The following is a 21,972-nucleotide window of genomic DNA, read 5'->3' as shown; positions in this document are numbered from 1 at the left end:
ACTGTAATGCAATACAGGTGGTAGCTCATTCTGAGGGGCATTTTGAGCCCCTCAGAATTTGCTTCCTCTCCATATGGACCATTTTATCAAGCCAGAACGCATCTGTTCTACTGTAGCGTCCCATGGCCGTACACTGGCTTCCCAGCGTAACTTAGCAGATTCTAGCCCTGATGTAATGTGAACTGGAGAGTGTTTTTTCAAAAATTAAATTGTTATTAGAGGATGCTTTAGGTAATCAACTCTTAGTTGTTTACTCACAGGCCTGTATTACAGTTACATGAAAGTGAGACTTTTTTGGAAACAACTCAATTGTTATTGAAAGATTATTTAGTGAGGCCAGTAGGGTGTTTTCACACTAGCAGAATATGTGGGAGAGAGTTGCTATAGTTTGAGTACAATGTAATGCAATAGAGGTGGTAGCTCATTCTGAGTGGCATTTTGAGCCCCTCAGAATTTGCTTCCTCTCCATATGGACCATTTTATTAAGCCAGAAAACATCTGTTCTACTGTAGCGTCTCATGGCCGTACCCTGATTTCCCAACGAAACTTAGCAGGTTCTAGCCCTGATGTAATGTGAACTGTAGTGTTTTTTTCAAAAACTCAATTGTTATTAGAGAATGCTTTAGGTAGTCAACTCTTAGTTGTTTACACACAGGCCTGTATTGCAGTTACATGAAAGTGAGAACTTTTGGAAAAAAAACTCAATTGTTATTGAAAGATTATTTAGTGAGGCCAGTAGGGTGTTTTCACACTAGCAGAATATGTGGGAGAGAGTTGCTATAGTTTGAGTACACTGTAATGCAATAGAGGTGGTAGCTCATTCTGAGGGGCATCTTGAGCCCCTCAGAATTTGCTTCCTCTCCATATGGACCATTTTATTAAGCAAGAAAACATCTGTTCTACTGTAGCGTCCCATGGCCATATCCTGACTTCCCAACGTAACTTAGCAGGTTCTAGCCCTGATGTAATGTGAACTGGAGAGTGTTTTTTCAAAAATTAAATTGTTATTAGAGGATGCTTTAGGTAGTCAACTCTTAGTTGTTTTCTCACAGGCCTGTATTGCAGTTACATGAAAGTGAGACTTTTTTGGAAACAACTCAATTGTTCTTGAAAGATTATTTAGTGAGGCCAGTAGGGTGTTTTCACACTAGCAGAATATGTGGGAGAGAGTTGCTATAGTTTGAGTACACTGTAATGCAATAGATGTGGGAGCTCATTCTGAGGGGCATTTTGAGCCCCTCAGAATTTGCTTCCTCTCAATATGGACCATTTTATCAAGCCAGAACGCATCTGTTCTACTGTAGCGTCCCATGGCCGTACCCTGGCTTCCCAAAGATACTTAGCAGGTTCTAGCCCTGATGTAATGTGAACTGTATTGTTTTTTTCCCCAAAAAACTCAATTGTTATTAGAGGATGCTTTAGGTAGTCAACTCTTAGTTGTTTACTCACAGGCCTGTATTGCAGTTATATGAAAGTGAGACTTTTTTGGAAACAACTCAATTGTTATTGAAAGATTATTTAGTGAGGCCAGTAGGGTGTTTTCACACTAGCAGAATATGTGGGAGAGAGTTGCTATAGTTTGAGTACAATGTAATGCAATAGAGGTGGTAGCTCATTCTGAGTGGCATTTTGAGCCCCTCAGAATTTGCTTCCTCTCCATATGGACCATTTTATTAAGCCAGAAAACATCTGTTCTACTGTAGCGTCTCATGGCCAAACCCTGATTTCCCAACGAAACTTAGCAGGTTCTAGCCCTGATGTAATGTGAACTGTAGTGTTTTTTTCAAAAACTCAATTGTTATTAGAGAATGCTTTAGGTAGTCAACTCTTAGTTGTTTACACACAGGCCTGTATTGCAGTTACATGAAAGTGAGAACTTTTGGAAAAAAAAACTCAATTGTTATTGAAAGATTATTTAGTGAGGCCAGTAGGGTGTTTTCACCCTAGCAGAATATGTGGGAGAGAGTTGCTATAGTTTGAGTACACTCTAATGCAATATAGGTGGTAGCTCATTCTGAGCGGCATTTTGAGCCCCTCAGAATTTGCTTCCTCTCCATATGGACCATTTTATCAAGCCAGAACACATCTGTTGTACTGTAGCGTCCCATGGCCGTAGCCTGGCTTCCCAACAAAACTTAGCAGGTTCTAGTCCTGATGTAATGTGAACTGTAGTGTTTTTTTTTTATTTCAAAAACTCAATTGTTATTAGAGGATGCTTTAGGTAGTCAACTCTTAGTTGTTTACTCACAGGCCTGTATTGCAGTTACATGAAAGTGAGACTTTTTTGGAAACAACTCAATTGTTATTGAAAGATTATTTAGTGAGGCCAGTAGGGTGTTTTCACACTAGCAGAATATGTGGGAGAGAGTTGCTATAGTTTGAGTACACTGTAATGCAATAGAGGTGGTAGCTCATTCTGAGGGGCATCTTGAGCCCCTCAGAATTTGCTTCCTCTCCATATGGACCATTTTATTAAGCAAGAAAACATCTGTTCTACTGTAGCGTCCCATGGCCATATCCTGACTTCCCAACGTAACTTAGCATGTTCTAGCCCTGATGTAATGTGAACTGGATAGTGTTTTTTCAAAAATTAAATTGTTATTAGAGGATGCTTTAGGTAGTCAACTCTTAGTTGTTTTCTCACAGGCCTGTATTGCAGTTACATGAAAGTGAGACTTTTTTGGAAACAACTCAATTGTTATTGAAATATTATTTAGTGAGGCCAGTAGGGTGTTTTCACACTAGCAGAATATGTGGGAGAGAGTTGATATAGTTTGAGTACACTGTAATGCAATAGAGGTGGTAGCTCATTCTGAGGGGCATTTTGAGCCCCTCAGAATTTGCTTCCTCTCCATATGGACCATTTTATCAAGCCAGAACACATCTGTTCCACTGTAGCGTCCCATGGCCGTACTCTGGCTTCCCAACATAACTTAGCAGGTTCTAGCCCTGATGTAATGTGAACTGTAGTGTTTTTTTTTTTCAAAAACTCAATTGTTATTAGAGGATGCTTTAGGTAGTCAACTCTTAGTTTTTTACTCACAGGCCTGTATTGCAGTTACATGAAAGTGAGACTTTTTTGGAAAAAACTCAATTGTTATTGAAAGATTATTTAGTGAGGCCAGTAGGGTGTTTTCACACTAGCAGAATATGTGGGAGAGAGTTGATATAGTTTGAGTACACTGTAATGCAATAGAGGTGGTAGCTCATTCTGAGGGGCATTTTGAGCCTCTCAGAATTTGCTTCCTCTCCATATGGACCATTTTATCAAGACAGAACGCATCTTTTCTACTGTAGCATCCCATGGCCGTACCCTGGCTTCCCAACCAGGGATGGAAATTAGCACCCGCCACCAGCCAAATGCGGGTGATTTTGCGTTGTGGCGGGTAAACTCGCTTCACCTACCGGCCACCGTGGCGGGTAAATAAAAATAGCATTCTGTTTCCCCTCTTTATAAACTGTGTTCAGTGAATGCGAGTGCGGCCGCACTATGCATGTCCGAATATGACCAGATGTTTTCGCCGTCATTACCCGGATGTAGTGCCAGAAGACGCGAATAATAACCATAATAACTCGCGCGCACTGAGAGAAGCTGTCACTGTCATCCGGAAGCGCGCACCCGTCTCACAGCGTGCAAATATTGAGTTCTCTTTCAAGTCTTGTGCTTAAACGGACAAACTCACGCAAAAAGTATGCCAACATGTTCATCTTGATGAGAATTCTAGCAGACATAGTCTGAATATGCCTTAAGAGGACTTTATACAGTCGTGAAAGATGACGGAAATCCCTCTATTAGGTCTTAAAGGGGCAGTAGCTTTTACTGCTATGTTTAATGTCAAACAAACGATAAGGACATCACTCACTGCTCTTGATTGAATAGCTTTTGTAAGTTTAAAAAGGAATAATCTTTCATTTAAACAGTTAAATATGCAGTTATTTTACATTTGATTACTTTATTACATTTCTGTAGGCTAGTAGACCTGTACATTATTATTTAATGTACACATGAGTGAGATCAAGTTAAACATTTTACTTTGAATTTTATTTTATACTGATTGATGTTGCAATGTGCTAAATAAATATTTGCATAATTTGTAATTGATTTATTATTTGAAACTTTAATATTAATTAATGCAATTGCAATGCCTTGATTTTTAGTAGTTACTCAGTCATAGCATTAGCCATAAATGCAATGGATAATTGGCATAATTTCTTTTAGTGCTTCGGTTTCAGCCAATAATTTTTATTTCGATGCATGTTCTGCTCGGTATGTCGTCAACACACTTCAGGAGATGCCAAAACTAGTAGTTTCATTGTTGGTACTAAAAACCTAAAACTGGAAGCCATAAAAGAATCATCCAAATGCCACATCCAGGTAAAAAAAAAAAAAAAAAGAGAGAGAACATAGAGCCCTACTCATTTAATGAAATGTATATCAGTTGATGGTTTGTGTGTGTATAAGAGTGAAAAAATGTCAGTATTTCATTGAGATTTGAGATTAAATAAACAGCTTAAGTATTGTAGAGCTTGTAGTATTAATTTTCACGTGCAGTTACACGTTGTCGGTTAAAAACAAGAAAGTGGCTGGTAAAAACATTGAGTGGCTGGTAGATTTTGAAATCCACCAGCCACAGTGGCCGGTGGACAAAAAAATTAATTTCCATCCCTGTTCCCAACGATACTTAGCGGGTTCTAGCCCTGATGTAATGTGAAATGTGGAGTGTTATTTTTTTTTTTTTTTCAACAACTCAATTGTTATTAGAGGATGCTTTAGGTAGTCAACTCTTAGTTGTTTACTCACAGGCCTGTAATGCAGTTACATGAAAGTGAGACTTTTTTGGAAACAACTCAATTGTTATTGAAAGATTATTTAGTGAGGCCAGTAGGGTGTTTTCACACTAGCAGAATATGTGGGAGTTGCTATAGTTTGAGTACACTGTAATGCAATACAGGTGGTAGCTCATTCTGAGGGTTATTTTGAGCCCCTCAAAATTTGCTTCCTCTCCATATGGACCATTTTTTCACGCCAGAACACAGCTGTTCTACTGTAATGTCCCTTGGCCATACTCTGTCTTACCACTGAAACATAGCAGGTTCTAGCCCTGATGTAATGTGAACTGGAGAGTGTTTTTTCAAAAATTCAATTGTTATTAGAGGATGCTTTCGGTAGTCAACTCTTAGTTGTCTACTCACAGGCCTGTATTGCAGTTACATGAAAGTGAGACTTTTTTTGGAAACTACTCAATTGTTATTGAAAGATTATTTAGTGAGGCCAGTAGGGTGTTTTCACACTAGCAGAATATGTGGGAGAGAGTTGCTATAGTTTGAGTACACTGTAATGCAATAGAGGTCGTAGATCATTCTGAGGGGCATTTTGAGCCCCTCAGAATTTGCTTCCTCTCCATATGGACCATTTTATCAATCCAGGACACTGTTCTACTGTAGCGTCCCATGGCCGCACCCTGGCTTCCCAATGAAACTTAGCAGGTTCTGACCCTGATGTAATGTGAACTGTAGTGTTTTTTTTTCAAAAACTTGCAGTTACATGAAAGTGAGACCTTTTTGGAAAAAAACTCAATTGTTATTGAAAGATTATTTAGTGATGCCTATAGGGTGTTTTCACCCTAGCAGAATATGTGCGAGAGAGTTGCTATAGTTTGAGTACACTGTAATGCAATAGAGGTGGTAGCTCATTCTGAGGGGCATTTTGAGCCCCTCAGAATTTGCTGCCTCTCTATATGGACCATTTTATCAAGCCACAAGGCATTTGTTCTACTGTAGTTTCCCATGGCCAAACCCTGGCTTCCCACTGAAACTTAACAGGTTCTAGCCCTGATGGAATGTGAACTGGAGAGCATTTTTTTTAAAATCAATTGTTATTAGAGGATGCTTTAGGTAGTCAACTCTTGGTTGTTTACTCACAGGCCTGTATTGCAGTTAAATGAAAGTGAGACTTTTTTGGAGACAACTCAATTGCTATTGAAAGATTATTTAGTGAGGCCAGTAGGGTGTTTTCACACTAGCAGAATATGTGGGAGAGAGTTGCTATAGTTTGTGTACACTGTAATGCAATAGAGGTGGTAGCTCATTCTGAGGGGCATTTTGAGCCCCTCAGAATTTAGGCTAGTGACAAATGGTCAAAAAGTGCTTTCGTTTTTGAGATACCCCTACCGGAGGTAGAACCAAACCCAACAATGTTTTTCCTCCTCTCTAAGGTCTCCCATTTATGAAATGGATTCTTGGCTAAAAATATTTTACTGCTAAGATTGTTAAATTAACAGATATTGTTATACACCCCAAAACCAAAAAGAGACTAAAATATAGCCTGTCCGTTTGGGAGTTAAGGCATATAAACTAATGCAGATCAATCACACAAGCTCTGAGAGCTTTGAAACTTGACATGTTTGTAGTCAGGAAGTTGATTTAACTGCTAGAAAAGACTGAATGTGAATATATTGATGTATGGAATAAATAGAGGCATATAAACACATACCTAAAATAACCGGACATGCACAAATTGAATATCTATACAGAATGTTTTCATTTACTTTATGGTTGCTTAGCCAGGGATTGTCATATAAACACATATGATGGCTTGTTGGAAAGGTGAGGTTGTGCTGAATCCAGCAATACCAAATATGAAAATATAGCATGATCAAATCAGGGTATTCTGTTACTCAATGTATGAGGTGTCTAAAATGACTGGAAATGGAACACTAGCATAATTTAGTAGGCCTACAAAGCCCATTATCAGTGGTGAGAAGAATGTTGAGAAATTCAAATATGAGATACATCTAATAATGAAACATTTCATATGGCACCTTGTACTATATGGAAACAAAGACTGAAATCGAAAGATAACACGTTACCATAGCACAAACAGGAGACTCGGAGTCAGGATAGCAGTTTGACTTTAATGAGCCTTTTAATAGAACTATAACTTAACATCACACAATACAAATTAAATTACTGTCTTAAATCAAACAAATGGCAATCTAACTAAACAAACACTCCACGGGGAATGAGCCCTGTCTTCTCAGGCTGTTTTTTTTCTAGTAGCAACCATTTGGAATATGAACTGCTTTTGGTAGCCATTCTTAGGTCAGCCCCTCATGATGTTACAACTGCAACACACCACTGTCACTCATCCACATTGTCATCAGTGACAAAGTTGGTCATATTTGGACAGTCTGGGAAAGGGCAAGAGCAAAACCCTGTGCAGGTCAAGCCCACTGAAAGACACTGGCATTTGGTGGCATCATTGCAGTTTCCATCTTTACAGTAGAGGTGGGTGATGTTTCTAACTTCTTTAGGTGCTGGTGCCTTCTGTAACATCACAGGTTCAATACACCCATCTTCTCTGAGCCTCCATCCTCTACCAACTGGGTTCCAGAGAAGAGGTTTGGCCAGGTGGCGGTGGCGCCACACTGCTGTTTGATACAAAGCTCTCAGCACATGTTGCTGGAAGGCATCTTCTGTTGGGGGTAGATTTGCTGCTGACAAATCTGTGGTAGATGCTAGTGTGTACCTCAGCTCATCCAGGTTGGTGCAAGGATGCCTATCCACCTTTTTCTTTTGGCCATACAGGAGGAGGGCATACCTTCTTGCCACAGGCAAAGCCTCTTCCAGGCTACCAGAGAGTCCAAATTTGGTCATTTCCTGTAACTCACAAAGATGGGTCTTCCGTCTTGTGAGGGCAGTGGCCTTCCCAATTCTGTACAAACTGCTTGTGGTGTCACAACCCGTGAGGGCGTGGCATGCAGGTAAACACTCACAAAGCACTGCTCCAAGCTTCTGAGCGATCGAACAGATAGGGACAAATCTTTCCTTAAGGCCATGTCCCGAGTGCATAAACACTACTGAGGATCCAAACATCTCTTTGCTTGAATAGTACAGAAGCAAAACGAGTACATCTGTATCATCACATTTGACAATTAGACGAGAATTTGACTGTGCAAGGTGTATTGCATGTAACACCAGCCTCGTGTCAGCCTCCTCTTGGTCACTGTAAAGGTCTTTCAAGCAGTCAATGCCTGACTTGCTAACACTCTTAACCTCCTGACCATTTTCAAAGCCACCTGCCAAGATGACAGTGTTCCCTGAAGGAATTCTCATTGGCCCAGTACTGGTGATGTGGGTGCTGACAAAGCTACATAGAGCAGCCTTGTTTCCACTGATCCTGAGGTATTTTCTGTAGTTTGGAACACTTGTTTGTCCTGTGATGATGTGTGTTTGTCTGCTGGTGTGAATTGTGCCTCTTCTTTGTCTTTCAAGATCTTTGACGGAGTGTTGGTGGTCATATCTATCAAACACTATAACGACACAGCTGTTACCTTCCTTTCCCATTAAAGTTGCAATCTTTTTCCAGACACACTCTCCCAGGTCATTGAACGTTTGAAAGACTGAATCATTGAGACTCTGTAGAAGAGCCATGCCATCAATGATATATGCTGATGGTTCTTTAACATTTGGCAGATTTTAACTTTCTCAGATGCAACCTGACCACTTGCAATGTTGATCAGTTCCTCAGGAATGTTATCAAGATCAAAGGGATTCTGCCTCTGCTCCACAGCTTCCATTATCTTCTGTATGTCTCTTTCGTCTCTGTCCATTCTGGATGCTCCATGCTCCTTGTGTGCTTTCGAGCTCTGATCATCAGTGTCGCAAAGCTCTTTCATGGCATCCACATATGCTGTGGTCACATGTCTTGTCATCAACCATCTTGTGAGAGCTCCTTTTCGTAATGTGAACCCAACAACTCCCAACAACTCCACCTTGACTCTTGCCTTCTCAATTAATGGTTTGCTCTAGTGCCTGATCAGTAGCCACACAGTTGAAGCTTCGATGCTCAGACCGGCGAACAACAAAACCGCCTTGCTGCATGAATGTGTATGCTTCTGGTTGTTCATGTTCAAGTGCTTTCATTTCTGCAACATAGACTGGCATGTACTTGCCATAATTGGTCCTGCCAGCAGCTCTGAACCAAGGTATCACTTCACACATGCAATTCAGGTGAAGTTGAAAGTCAGCTTCACGCTCTGAGCGAAGAACCCTTAGCAATAGATCATTGTATAATAGCTGTTGTTAAAGAGACACAGCAGCTGCCAAATGTTAAAGAACCATCAGCATATATCATTGATGGCATGGCTCTTCTACAGAGTCTCAATGATTCAGTCTTTCAAACGTTCAATGACCTGGGTGAGTGTGTCTGGAAAAAGATTGCAACTTTAATGGGAAAGGAAGGTAACAGCTGTGTCGTTATAGTGTTTGATAGATATGACCACCAAAACTCCGTCAAAGATCTTGAAAGACAAAGAAGAGGCACAATTCACACCAGCAGACAAACACACATCATCACAGGACAAACAAGTGTTCCAAACTACAGAAAATACCTCAGGATCAGTGGAAACAAGGCTGCTCTATGTAGCTTTGTCAGCACCCACATCACCAGTACTGGGCCAATGAGAATTCCTTCAGGGAACACTGTCATCTTGGCAGGTGGCTTTGAAAATGGTCAGGAGGTTAAGAGTGTTAGCAAGTCAGGCATTGACTGCTTGAAAGACCTTTACAGTGACCAAGAGGAGGCTGACACGAGGCTGGTGTTACATGCAATACACCTTGCACAGTCACATTCTTGTCTAATTGTCAAATGTGATGATACAGATGTACTCGTTTTGCTTCTGTACTATTCAAGCAAAGGGATGTTTGGATCCTCAGTAGTGTTTATGCACTCGGGACATGGCCTTAAGGAAAGATTTGTCCCTATCTGTTCGATCGCTCAGAAGCTTGGAGCAGTGCTTTGTGAGCGTTTACCTGCATGCCACGCCCTCACGGGTTGTGACACCACAAGCAGTTTGTACAGAATTGGGAAGGCCACTGCCCTCACAAGACGGAAGACCCATCTTTGTGAGTTACAGGAAATGACCAAATTTGGACTCTCTGGTAGCCTGGAAGAGGCTTTGCCTGTGGCAAGAAGGTATGCCCTCCTCCTGTATGGCCAAAAGAAAAAGGTGGATAGGCATCCTTGCACCAACCTGGATGAGCTGAGGTACACACTAGCATCTACCACAGATTTGTCAGCAGCAAATCTACCCCCAACAGAAGATGCCTTCCAGCAACATGTGCTGAGAGCTTTGTATCAAACAGCAGTGTGGCGCCACCGCCACCTGGCCAAACCTCTTCTCTGGAACCCAGTTGGAAGAGGATGGAGGCTCAGAGAAGATGGGTGTATTGAACCTGTGATGTTACAGAAGGCACCAGCACCTAAAGAAGTTAGAAACATCACCCACCTCTACTGTAAAGATGGAAACTGCAATGATGCCACCAAATGCCAGTGTCTTTCAGTGGGCTTGACCTGCACAGGGTTTTGCTCTTGCCCTTTCCCAGACTGTCCAAATATGACCAACTTTGTCACTGATGACAATGTGGATGAGTGACAGTGGTGTGTTGCAGTTGTAACATCATGAGGGGCTGACCTTAGAATGGCTACCAAAAGCAGTTCATGTTCCAAATGGTTGCTACTAGAAAAAAAACAGCCTGAGAAGACAGGGCTCATTCCCCGTGGAGTGTTTGTTTAGTTAGATTGCCATTTGTTTGATTTAAGACAGTAATTTAATTTGTATTGTGTGATGTTAAGTTATAGTTCTATTAAAAAGCTCATTAAAGTCAAACTGCTATCCTGACTCCGAGTCTCCTGTTTGTGCTATGGTAACGTGTTATCTTTCGATTTCAGTCTTTGTTTCCATATAGTACAAGGTGCCATATGAAATGTTTCATTATTAGATGTATCTCATATTTGAATTTCTCAACATTCTTCTCACCACTGATAATGGGCTTTGTAGGCCTACTAAATTATGCTAGTGTTCCATTTCCAGTCATTTTAGACACCTCATACATTGAGTAACAGAACACCCTGATTTGATCATGCTATATTTTCATATTTGGTATTGCTGGATTCAGCACAACCTCACCTTTCCAACAAGCCATCATATGTGTTTATATGACAATCCCTGGCTAAGCAACCATAAAGTAAATGAAAACATTCTGTATAGATATTCAATTTGTGCATGTCCGGTTATTTTAGGTATGTGTTTATATGTCTCTATTTATTCCATACATCAATATATTCACATTCAGTCTTTTCTAGCAGTTAACTCAACTTCCTGACTACAAACATGTCAAGTTTCAAAGCTCTCAGAGCTTGTGTGATTGATCTGCATTAGTTTATATGCCTTAACTCCCAAACGGACAGGCTATATTTTAGTCCCTTTTTGGTTTTGGGGTGTATAACAATATCTGTTAATTTAACAATCTTAGCAGTAAAATATTTTTAGCCAAGAATCCATTTCATAAATGGGAGACCTTAGAGAGGAGGAAAAACATTGTTGGGTTTGGTTCTACCTCCGGTAGGGGTATCTCAAAAATTTGGGGGCATTGTCACTAGCCTAATTTGCTTCCTCTCCATATGGACCATTTTATCAAGCCAGAACACATCTGTTCTACTGTAGCGTCCTATGGCAGTACCCTGGCTTCCCAACGAAACTTAGTAGGTTCTAGCCCTGATGTAATGTGAACTGGAGAGTGTTTTTTCAAAAATTCAATTGTTATTAGAGGATGCTTTAGGTAGTCAACTCTTGGTTGTTTACTCACAGGCCTGTATTGCAGTTACATGAAAGTGAGACTTTTTTGGAAACTACTCAATTGTTATTGAAAGATTATTTAGTGAGGCCAGTAGGGTGTTTTCACCCTAGCAGAATATGTGGGAGAGAGTTGCTATAGTTTGAGTACACTGTAATGCAATAGAGGTAGCTCATTCTGAGGGGCATTTTGAGCCCCTCAGAGTTTGCTGCCTCTCCATATGGGCCATTTTATCAAGCAAGAAACGCATCTGTTCTACTGTAACGTCCCATGGCCGTACCCTGGCTTCCCAACGAAACTTAACAGGTTCTAGCCTTGATGTAATGTGAACTGGAGAGTGTTTTTCAAAAATTCAATTGTTATTAGAGGATGCTTTAGGTAGTCAACTCTTAGTTGTTTACTCACAGGCCTGTATTGCAGTTACATGAAAGTGAGACCTTTTTGGAAAAAACTCAATTGTTATTGAAAGATTATTTAGTGAGGGTAAAAAAGAAAAAGAAAAAAGTAAATCTTCCAATACCAATAATGTTTTAACTTTCATGTCACTGTCAGACTAGAACCATCAAAGTTCCAGTAGTAAGTCAGGCTTTGGCAACGGGACGTTACAGTAGTATTGACTTTTTCTATTTTTATTCAACAGGTCTTATGGAGTTGCAGCAGATCCGGAGGAGATCATAATTCCTCTTAGAATGAGCTACCACTTACATTGGCAATCAAGTTTTACCTTTCATGTCACTGTCGGGCTAGAGCCATCAAAGTTTTGTTAGGTTGTCATGCTTTGGACGTTGGCTACTACAGCAGAATTGTCTTGTACTATTTTTATAAAACGGGTCTTATGGAGTGGCAGCAGATCCTGAGGAGAAAATGTGTCCCTTTCATATCACATCCTGGCTAGATTTGCTTAGCTTTGGTTGGAAGCCATCAAAACAAATGGAATGCTTCAGCAGAAAATGGTAAATCTTCCAATAACAATCACGTTTTTTTTCCTAAAGAGTTTTCCTTTCATGTCACTGTCGCACTAGAACCATCAAAGTTCTGGTAGTTAGTAAGGCTTTGGCCACGGGACGCTACAGTAGTATTGACTTTTGCTATTTTTATACAACGGGTCTTATGGAGTGGCAGCAGATCCTGAGGAGCTCATAATTAATCTCAGAATGAGCTACCACTTGCATTGCTTTACAACGCATTGCATTAGCCCCTACTGGCCTTGCTGAAGCATTTTCTAATAAAAATTGAGGTTGTTGCCCAAAATGTATCCTTTTCATATCAAATCTTGGGCGGACCTGCTTAGCTTTGGTAGGAAGCCATATTTTGTCCATGGGATGCTTCAGCAGAAAAAGGTAAATCTTCCAATACCAATCAAGTTTTACCTTTCATGTCACTGTCAGGCTAGAACAATCAAAGCTCTGGTAGTTAGTCAGGCTTTGGCCACTAAAAACTACAACAGAACTGACTTTTTCTGTTTTTATGCAATGGGTCTTATGGAGTGGCAGCAGATCCTGAGGAGATCAAAATTCCTCTTAGAATGAGCTACCATCTGTATTGCATTACAGTGCAGTGCTTTAGCCCCTACCGACCTCGCTAAAGCTTCTTCCAGTCAGGTTTTGGCCATGGGACGCTACAGCTGAACTGAATTTTGCTATTTTTATTCAACGGGTCTTATGGAGTGGCAGCAGATCCTGAGCTAATAATTCCTCTCAGAATGTGCTACCACTTGCATTGCATTACAGTGCATTACATCAGCCCCTACTGGCCTCGTTAAAGTATCTTCCAATAAAAATCTAGGTTTTTGGCCAAAATGTATTCCTTTCATATCACATCCCAGGTAGACCTGCTTAGCTTTGGTAGGAAGCAATCCTTTGGCTCATGGGATGCTTCAGCAGAAAAAGGTGACTCTTCCAATAACAATCAAGATTTTTCCAAAAAGATTTCCTTTCATGTCACTGTCAGGCTAAAGCCATAAATATTTTGGTATGTAGTCAAGCTTTGGCCATGGGACGCTACAGCAGAACTATCTTTAATTATTTTTATAAAACGGGTCTTTTGGAGTGGCAGCAGATCCTGAGGAGCTCATAATTCCTCTCAGAATGAACTACCATCTGTATTGCTTTACAGTGCATTGCATTAGCCCCTACTGGCCTTGCTAAAGCATTTTCCAATAAAAATTGAGGTTGTTGCCCAAAATGTGTCTCTTCATATCACATCCTGGCTAGACCTGCTTAGCTTTGGTAGGAAGTCACATTTTTGCCATGGGATGCTTCAGGAGAAAAAGGTGACTTCCAATAACAATTAAGATTTTTCCAAAAAGATTTCCTTTCATGTCATTGTCAGGCTAAAGCCATCAAAGTTCTAGTAGTTAGTAAGGATTTGGCCACGGGACGCTACAGTAGAATTGACTTTTGCTAATTTCACATAACAGGTTTTATGGAGAGGCAGCAGATCCTGAGCTCATAATTCCTCTCAGAATCAGCTACCACTTGCATTGCATTACGGTGCATTGCCCCTACTGACCTGGCTAAAGTATCTTCCAATAAAAATCTAGGTTTTTGGCCAAAATGTATTCCTTTTATAACACATCCTAGGTAGACCTGCTAAGCTTTGGTAGGAAGCCATCTTTTGGCCATGGGATGCTTCAGCAAAAAAAAAAAAAAAAAAAGGTAAGGTAAGGTAAATCTTCCAATAACAATCAAGTTTTTTTCCAAAAATGTTTTTCCTTTCATGTCACTGTCGGGCTAGACCCACCAAAGTTCCAGTAGTTAGTCAGGCTTTGGCCACGGGACACTACAGTAGAATTGACTTTTGCTATTTTTATAAAACAGGTCTTATGGTGTGGCAGCAGATCCTAAGGATCCAATAACAATCAAGATTTTTCCAAAAAGTTTTTCCTTTCATGTCACTGTCAGGCTAGAACCATTAAAGTTTTGGTAGGTAGTCACGCTTTGGCCCTGGGCTGCTACAGCAGAACTGTCTTGTACTTTTTTTTATCAAACGGGTCTTATGGAGTGACAGCAGATCCTGAGGAGCTCATAATTCCTCTCAGAATGAACTACCATCTGTATTGCATTACATTGCAATGCATTAGCCCCTGCTGGCCTCGCTAAAGTATCTTCCAATAAAAATCAAGGTTTTTGCCCAAAATGTATCCGTTTCACAACACATACTGGCTAGACCTGCTTATCTTTGTTAGGAAACCATATTTTGGCCATGGGATGCTTCAGCAGAAAAAGGTAGACAAAATCTTCCAATAACAATCAAGTTTTTTTTCCAAAAAGTTTTTCCTTTTATGTCACTGTCATCCTAGAACTATCAAAGTTCTGGTAGTTAGTCAGGCTTTGGCCACGGGACACTCCAGCAGACCTGACTTTTGCTATTTTTATACAACAGGTCTTATGGAGTGGCAGCAGATCCTGAGGAGCTCATAATTCCTCTTAGAATGATCTACCACCTGTATAGTTTTTGATTTAACTCCCCCTTACTATCAATATTTTGACATTTGGTTTAAATATATAGGCTATAGCTATCGATGTCACATATCTGTCATGTCTTGTTGAGCACATGTGGTGTTTTGTTTATTTTCTAGCCATGTTCTTTCCGCTGTCATTTTTTGGTTACGTCATGTCTGTGGTCTTTTTTCCTGACCCTATCCCTCTTGTTATCTCATTATTGTGTAAGAAATTGATCCGGATCAAATCAAAGGAGTATTGAATTACAGTGAAAGGAATCGTGATACATATTAAATGATTCAAAATTAATATATTTAACACTTTATCAGCTATTTGTTCAGCGATATGTTGAAATTTGAGTACATTATCAATCTTGAATCGGGATATTACTCGTTACAACGGCAATAATATCAATTTTATGTTTACTGTTTGTGGGCTTAGGTAATTCAATCGATCCGTTTGACGCAGTAACTCATAAACACATAGCCAAGACACTTGTATAGATGAAAAAGTAAACAAAAGTTTATTGAACTAGTACAGTTACTGGGAAAGGGATGATTGTTCATGGAAATGTAACCCCTTTAAAAAATGAAGGTGGTTAAAGGACTCTTAATTTGAAAAAAAAAAAAAAAAAAAAAAAGGTAGTACCTACTATTCCCCACTAGAGGTCGTTTTCTCCGCGATTAATATAATAATAGACAAAGGAAGCAAGCAGCCATTTGAGAGCGAGTGGAGAAAGAAAACAGTTGTTGATTCACAGCACATCTATCTTAAAAATGATTAAATAGAGAAAAAGTGATTTTCTGGTGATTATCAGTAGGGATCTTTCACACTATATTTTAAAGAAACTCCGGTGAGTGTTTGTTTATCTATTGTGGCTCTGTAATCGTTCATGTGTTCAATTCATGATTTATAGTAAGAAATATGATCAATAACAAACAGAAGATGAATGCATATTGAAATGTACATGTTACAAAGATTTTTTTCATAAAACCAATCGGAGTTAATCAAATGTGATGTTAAAATCAAGTGTGTCACAGGCCAATTGATGTGCATCATGTTTATGCAAACAGGGCCATTTTGTGATAGTGAGCTTTGTAAAATAAGTTAAGTTAATGCTGATAAAGAAAGAAAAGAGTAATTTCATCTAAAATGTCATGTTATTTATATCTGTTCTCAGATTAAGTGAATGTGAATGAGTGATGTTCTCTGCATTATGCAGGTTGATTATTTGTTCCTGTTGTTGATGCAAACATCAGCTGTGTTCCAAAGTGAAGTGAGCACTTCGAAGTCCGCATTTGAAGTGCGATTACGTCACATCGGCCTTACGAAGTCTGTCCCAAAGTGAAAGCTGCACCTCTGAAGGTCACATTTGAAGTGCGATTGTGTCATGGTGCAACGAAGGCTGCCACAATTCATGAGCGACTTCAAAATGCGCCCTTCGGTTCTCAGGCAAAAGAAGGGTACAGCAGATGGAACCATAGATATCCATAATAAAGGCTAAATATCTTATGGCGGAGTCACCATCGTCATCACCGGCGGCCATCTTGTCACAGGCAAGCTTTCTGTCGGGCTCTGTGGAACCTAATGTAAGGTGAGTGATCTGTACAAACATAAATACTTATCTCGCTGAAATCTTGACGGATTTACAAATGGTTTGGTTTCTTACAAACGTTATTAACATGGCTACAAATCTGGGTGCTTTAACAAGTTGAAATTGCAGCTTTTCGTTTAGATAAACGATTTAATCGTGCAGCTTGTGTATCACGGCTATAACTTAGGCTACTTGCACGTTATCAAGGCTGAGACCACAATCGAGCTGTTCAATTATATCGGTTTATTGACACAATAATGATTTTATGACAACCAATCTTTTGTGTAGTTAAAATAAACTCTGTTGCATGTTTATTTTTTTTATTTTTTTTATTTTTTTTATTTTTTTTTAAATACAAATTATTTTATTAGAATAGTGATATTCTTATTATAAAAGTGTGTGTGTGTATATGTGTATATATATATTCGCAATAGCTAGCTCTGGAAAAAAACATTCAGAGCGGTGTGTGTGTGTGTGTATATATATATATATATATATATATATATATATATATATATATATATATATATATATATATATATATATATATATATATATATATATATATATATATATAATTTCTCATGTTGCCATTCGGTACACAGTTTTAGTAGCCTATATATTGATTTAACATAAATACATTATTGCACCTGTCTGTTCTGTTCAATGTTACTTTCATATTGAAGTCCATGGTTATAATTATTTATAAATATGTAGTGTCATAACTACACCTCTGATGTTTATAACAAATGAAACAGTTTGGAAATCGCTTGAAAATTGAGCAAGTTATGGCTATTTTTTTGGTTGAATGTTGGCTATTTTTTCAGTTGAATTTCGGAAATCGGTTGAAAATTGAGCAAGTTATGGCTATTTATTTAAAAGTACATGTACCATTAAAACCTTCCCTATCCCAGAATTCATAGCACACTGGTGGTCCGCATTCCCGTGGCACTCGATCAGATTTCCCAGTTAAAGACGGTATAGCGGTCGGTAACTCAAGTGTAGCCTGGATACTAGCCTATTGAACACAACAGTGCAAGCTCTTGAAGTAAATAAAACGTTTAGTACACAGTTCCCATTTCCCTGCCCTGAGCAACCAAGATACATTTTCATTTCCCAATTTTTAAATGCTATTTATTTCTCAACCATTCTCTCAAGAAGAGGAAATCATTCCATTATCACCCTTTTCGCTGTTTCTTTCTTTTTTTTCATACATTTTCTTTAAATAGCCTTCAAAATTAAATCTGCGCGGGGCTGTATTTTCGTTTCGCTCCCGCTATTCCGCACTGCACCATTCCGCTCGCGCATAAAATTCACTCCGTGCTCACCCGTTATAAATGATTTTATTCCCGATCCGACTGATCCAGCTAAATTTAGATTTTGTTTCCAGAATATATCTTTTAAATTTCCCTTACAGAAAGAGAGACACTGGGATAGGAATTGTTATTTTTCTTATAGCCTAGGCTACTGTCAACACCGTAGCTAAAAAAAATATCACAGAAAAATAGGCTAAATTAAATGTGACCTCTGTCACTCAGAATTATAAGAAAAAATGCAAATAAACGAAAACTGCTGACTTAGATGCTAAAATAATGTTTTTTATATGAATGAATGAATTAATGAATGAATGAATGAATGTTCACTGACGACGGTCACCGAAAGATCGATCCTCCAAAGGCTGAATGCGTGGCCGACACAGCACAATTTAAATGGCTAGGCTATATTATTAGTTTATTATTATTTTTTATGCAAGTTATTTGTAAATTAAAAAACAAAGAAACTACTGTCTATTGTTCATTTTTGTTAACTTCAAACGTAGGCTAAATTAAAGAGAAGTGGTTGTTCTATAGCCTATTGTTTATTTTTGTAGGCTGATGCACAATATAATTTGTAGCTATAAAACACGTGATACAAATTATAACGTGCATTACAAAAATAAAAACTAAACATTTCAAATTACATGACAAGAAAATATATAAAAACATATGTGTTTATACATATGTTTTCTTGTCATCTAATTTAAAATATGTAAATGAAAATAAATTGGTCTATACATTAGCCTACCTAAAATAGGCTTTTTACAACTAGCCTATTTATAGACCAATAATATAACTTAAGTTTATCATCAGAAACAACAGAAATTTTAATTATCAGCCAAACCAGAAGAAAACCCTTTTCTACACTTTCATTGAGCTGAGGGGGAGAAGCTGGAGCTGGACCGGGATGGGGAATAATGCACAATAGAGACTCTGGTAAGGCCTGAGCGGGACATCATCTTCTAGAATGATCAGGGCATATTTCCACTGTCCGCAGCTTTGCGGCATCATGTCATAAAAAGTAGACAATGCATCTGAGATGATGAGTTGAATAGAAATAAGGACATACTTGCAAAAAAAAACTTGGACATATAGGCTAAATGTTTAAAATATATTGTAACAGTTACATTTAACATAAGAAATAAACTATTAACTAATATTTACAATTTGACAACATTTAACCGGCTACAGATTTACATGCTTATGGTCCGGTCTCCCATCTTCGCAGGCTTTGAAGCATGTCAAAACCCAATAAAAAGCTAAAAAAAAAAACATATATATTCTATATATACCTCAATTTAATTGTCCATAATGTTAAATGAAAGCCAAATGCTGGTTTCTTTTTCAAATAAAACTATTTTAATATAAATTTCCCAAAACGCATTCGACATTTTACTTGTAAAACAAAGTTACAATACATTTGTGCCTATTTACACTTTAAAGCAAACAAATAATTTAACACATTTTATGCATTAAAATAGGCCTATTCTTTAATTTCCTCGTTCCCTCATATTTATTGTGTAAACTTTGAAACATTTTCGTTTTAAAACAATATTTAAAAACAATCAATCTTATTTCGTCAACTTTTCAACATAAAGTTGGAGTTTTTATTTCTCAAACTAATTTAATTTAAAATATAGCTATAAAAAAAAAAAGTTTGTCGTGTGAACTTTGCAATAATTGAAGCTATTTCATAGCCTTTCTTCTGTTCTAAATGTTAGGAACTGTGCAACGCTTTTATCTTTAAACTTTTAAACATATTTGATTTATTATATGGCTATGAAATGTATGAAACTTTAATATCCATCCATCCATCCATCATCTTCCGCTTATCCGGGGCCGGGTCGCGGGGGCAACAGTCTAAGCTGAGACGCCCAGACTTTCTTCTCTCTGACCACTTCCTCCAGCTCCTCTGGGGGTACCCCGAGGCGTTCTCAGGCCAGCCTGGAGACATAATCCCTCCAGCGTGTCCTGGGTCTTCCCCGGGCCCTCCTCTCGGTGGGACATGCCCGGAACACCTCCCTGGGAAGGCGTCCAGGAGGCATCCGAAATAGATGCCCGAGCCACCTCAGCTGGCTCCTCTCGATGTGAAGGAGCAACGGCTCTACTCTGAGCTCCTCCCGAGTGACCGAGCTTCTCACCCTATCACCCTATCATTTCAGCCACCTGTATCCGGGATCTTGTCCTTTCGGTCATGACCCACAGCTCTTTAATACTTTAATATGCATGTGTATTTTCATATCGCAATAACTTCGTTTACACGAAGTTCAGGATACAGCAGGTAGGCCTACATCATTGTTTTTTGTTTAAAAATATCAACATGTTAACATGTTCCGGGGTTAGTCTTGTGCAAAGTCTGTTTACCGTCAGGCCAGCTGTTGAGAACACGCGTTCTGATGGGACGGATGTTCCCGGTATGCATAAATATCCCTTTGCCAGCCGAGACAATCTGGGAAACCTGATGGCATTCGCTTTCCACCATTCTAGTGGACTTGTGTCAAGCGACGGAGGCTGTTCTCTGAGAAAATTGTTCACCTTGCTTTCAGCATCGTTGATACATTGTTCATTGTTAATTACTTCCGCAGCCAGCCTCTCTGATGTCGATAGAAAGCCTAGATGCTTGTATCTAGCATCCAGCATCTATGCATCCATGATAGCAACTATCATGGATGGTTTGAATGGGAGTGCGGTAGAGTGAACCTAAAGTTATAAATGTAAACGATTCGGTTGCGCATCCACAATTAAATTTTGTAGGCCTATATACGTTTGTCAATATTTTTCTTACCTGCATTCGTTGCGCCAATGTGTCAAGCACTTTTGCTTTGAACTCTAAAACCCGAGTGCTGTCCTCGTTGTGTCTTTTAAGATGTGACCGTAAGAGGCTGTATGTGATAGGGTAGATATTTGAGATGGACACATCAAATTCGGTAGACCTTACAGTCGTGGCACATTTTAATGCTCCATCAGCTGCCAGTGCTCATCTTTGAGCTAAAGAATTCTGGCGTCTGCTAACTTTGTGACAGTGCGGTCAGACAGTACGGCCGTCACTGCCCATCTTTGTTCCACGAGCTGGGCAAACATGTCACTGACCGAATTCCACCGTGTCTCTTGCAGGACTGTATCAGGCGATGCGGTGGAATTTTCACCCGTGCCTGTTTGTCACGAAGTGCTTTGGTAGCTACAGTACTATGATTGAAGTGCGAAACGAGTCTTCCAGTAGATGCGATAACCCTGTTCAGGTATATGTTGAAGCCATCGTTTATGGCGAGTTGTAATGTGTGAGCAAAGCACGGCACGTTATCCCAGCTTACACGAGTTTGATTATTCGAGTTTGCTATTATTTGCCCTGCTATGTCCCATGAAGCTGCGGCCTCGTTTAACTTTTCTGCAAGTCTGTCAGAGGTGTGTTTATCAGACAAGCTCTCCGTAAGCAGAACCGCGCTCTTCATTTGCCATTCAGGGTCTATGTAATGACATGTTATGGTTATGTAGCTTTCCCTTGTTAGTGCGGTCCAGCAGTCAGTTGTGAGGGCAATCTTTTCAACTGAACTCAGCGCCATCTTTATCTTTTCTTTTTTCTTTTCATAACGATCTTCTAACTGGCTGGTTATTGTGGCTCTTGATGGTAGATTGTACTCAGGCTTAATGAAGTTGATTAACTTTCGAAATCCACCACCTTCGACGCTGACGGGCAACAAGTAATTTGAAATCATTTCACAGATTTGTTCAGTAATTGCTTCTGCCATTTGAGCTCTGACCTTTTTCCTTGCTAAAACAGAAGTAATTGTAGGCTGTGTCGATTGTTCAAATCCTCCTGTCCTGGAGACCGCTGGATGCACTTTCTTCAAGTGATATATCATGGTACTAGTTGTCGTATTATATTTTAAAACACAATCACAATGTTAGCAGTTAACATTATCACCATTTGAAGTAAAATGATCCCAAACAAACTCTTGCGTGCTCGCTTCATTTCCCCCCTTTC

At 39.3% G+C, this 21,972-nt stretch overlaps 1 pseudogene; it reads right to left on the bottom strand.

Annotated features, from left to right (window-relative positions):
• Window positions 1-19,850: 19,850 nt before the first annotated feature.
• Window positions 19,851-21,703, bottom strand: LOC137083501 (zinc finger BED domain-containing protein 4-like; annotated as a pseudogene).
• Between the last annotated feature and the right edge of the window lie 269 nt (window positions 21,704-21,972).

Source organism: Pseudorasbora parva, chromosome 7, assembly GCF_024679245.1.
Source record: "Pseudorasbora parva isolate DD20220531a chromosome 7, ASM2467924v1, whole genome shotgun sequence".
NCBI classification, from domain to species: Eukaryota; Metazoa; Chordata; class Actinopteri; order Cypriniformes; family Gobionidae; genus Pseudorasbora; species Pseudorasbora parva.
Note: the sequence above shows the minus strand (reverse complement) of the source record. Positions and strands in the feature narration are given on the sequence as shown.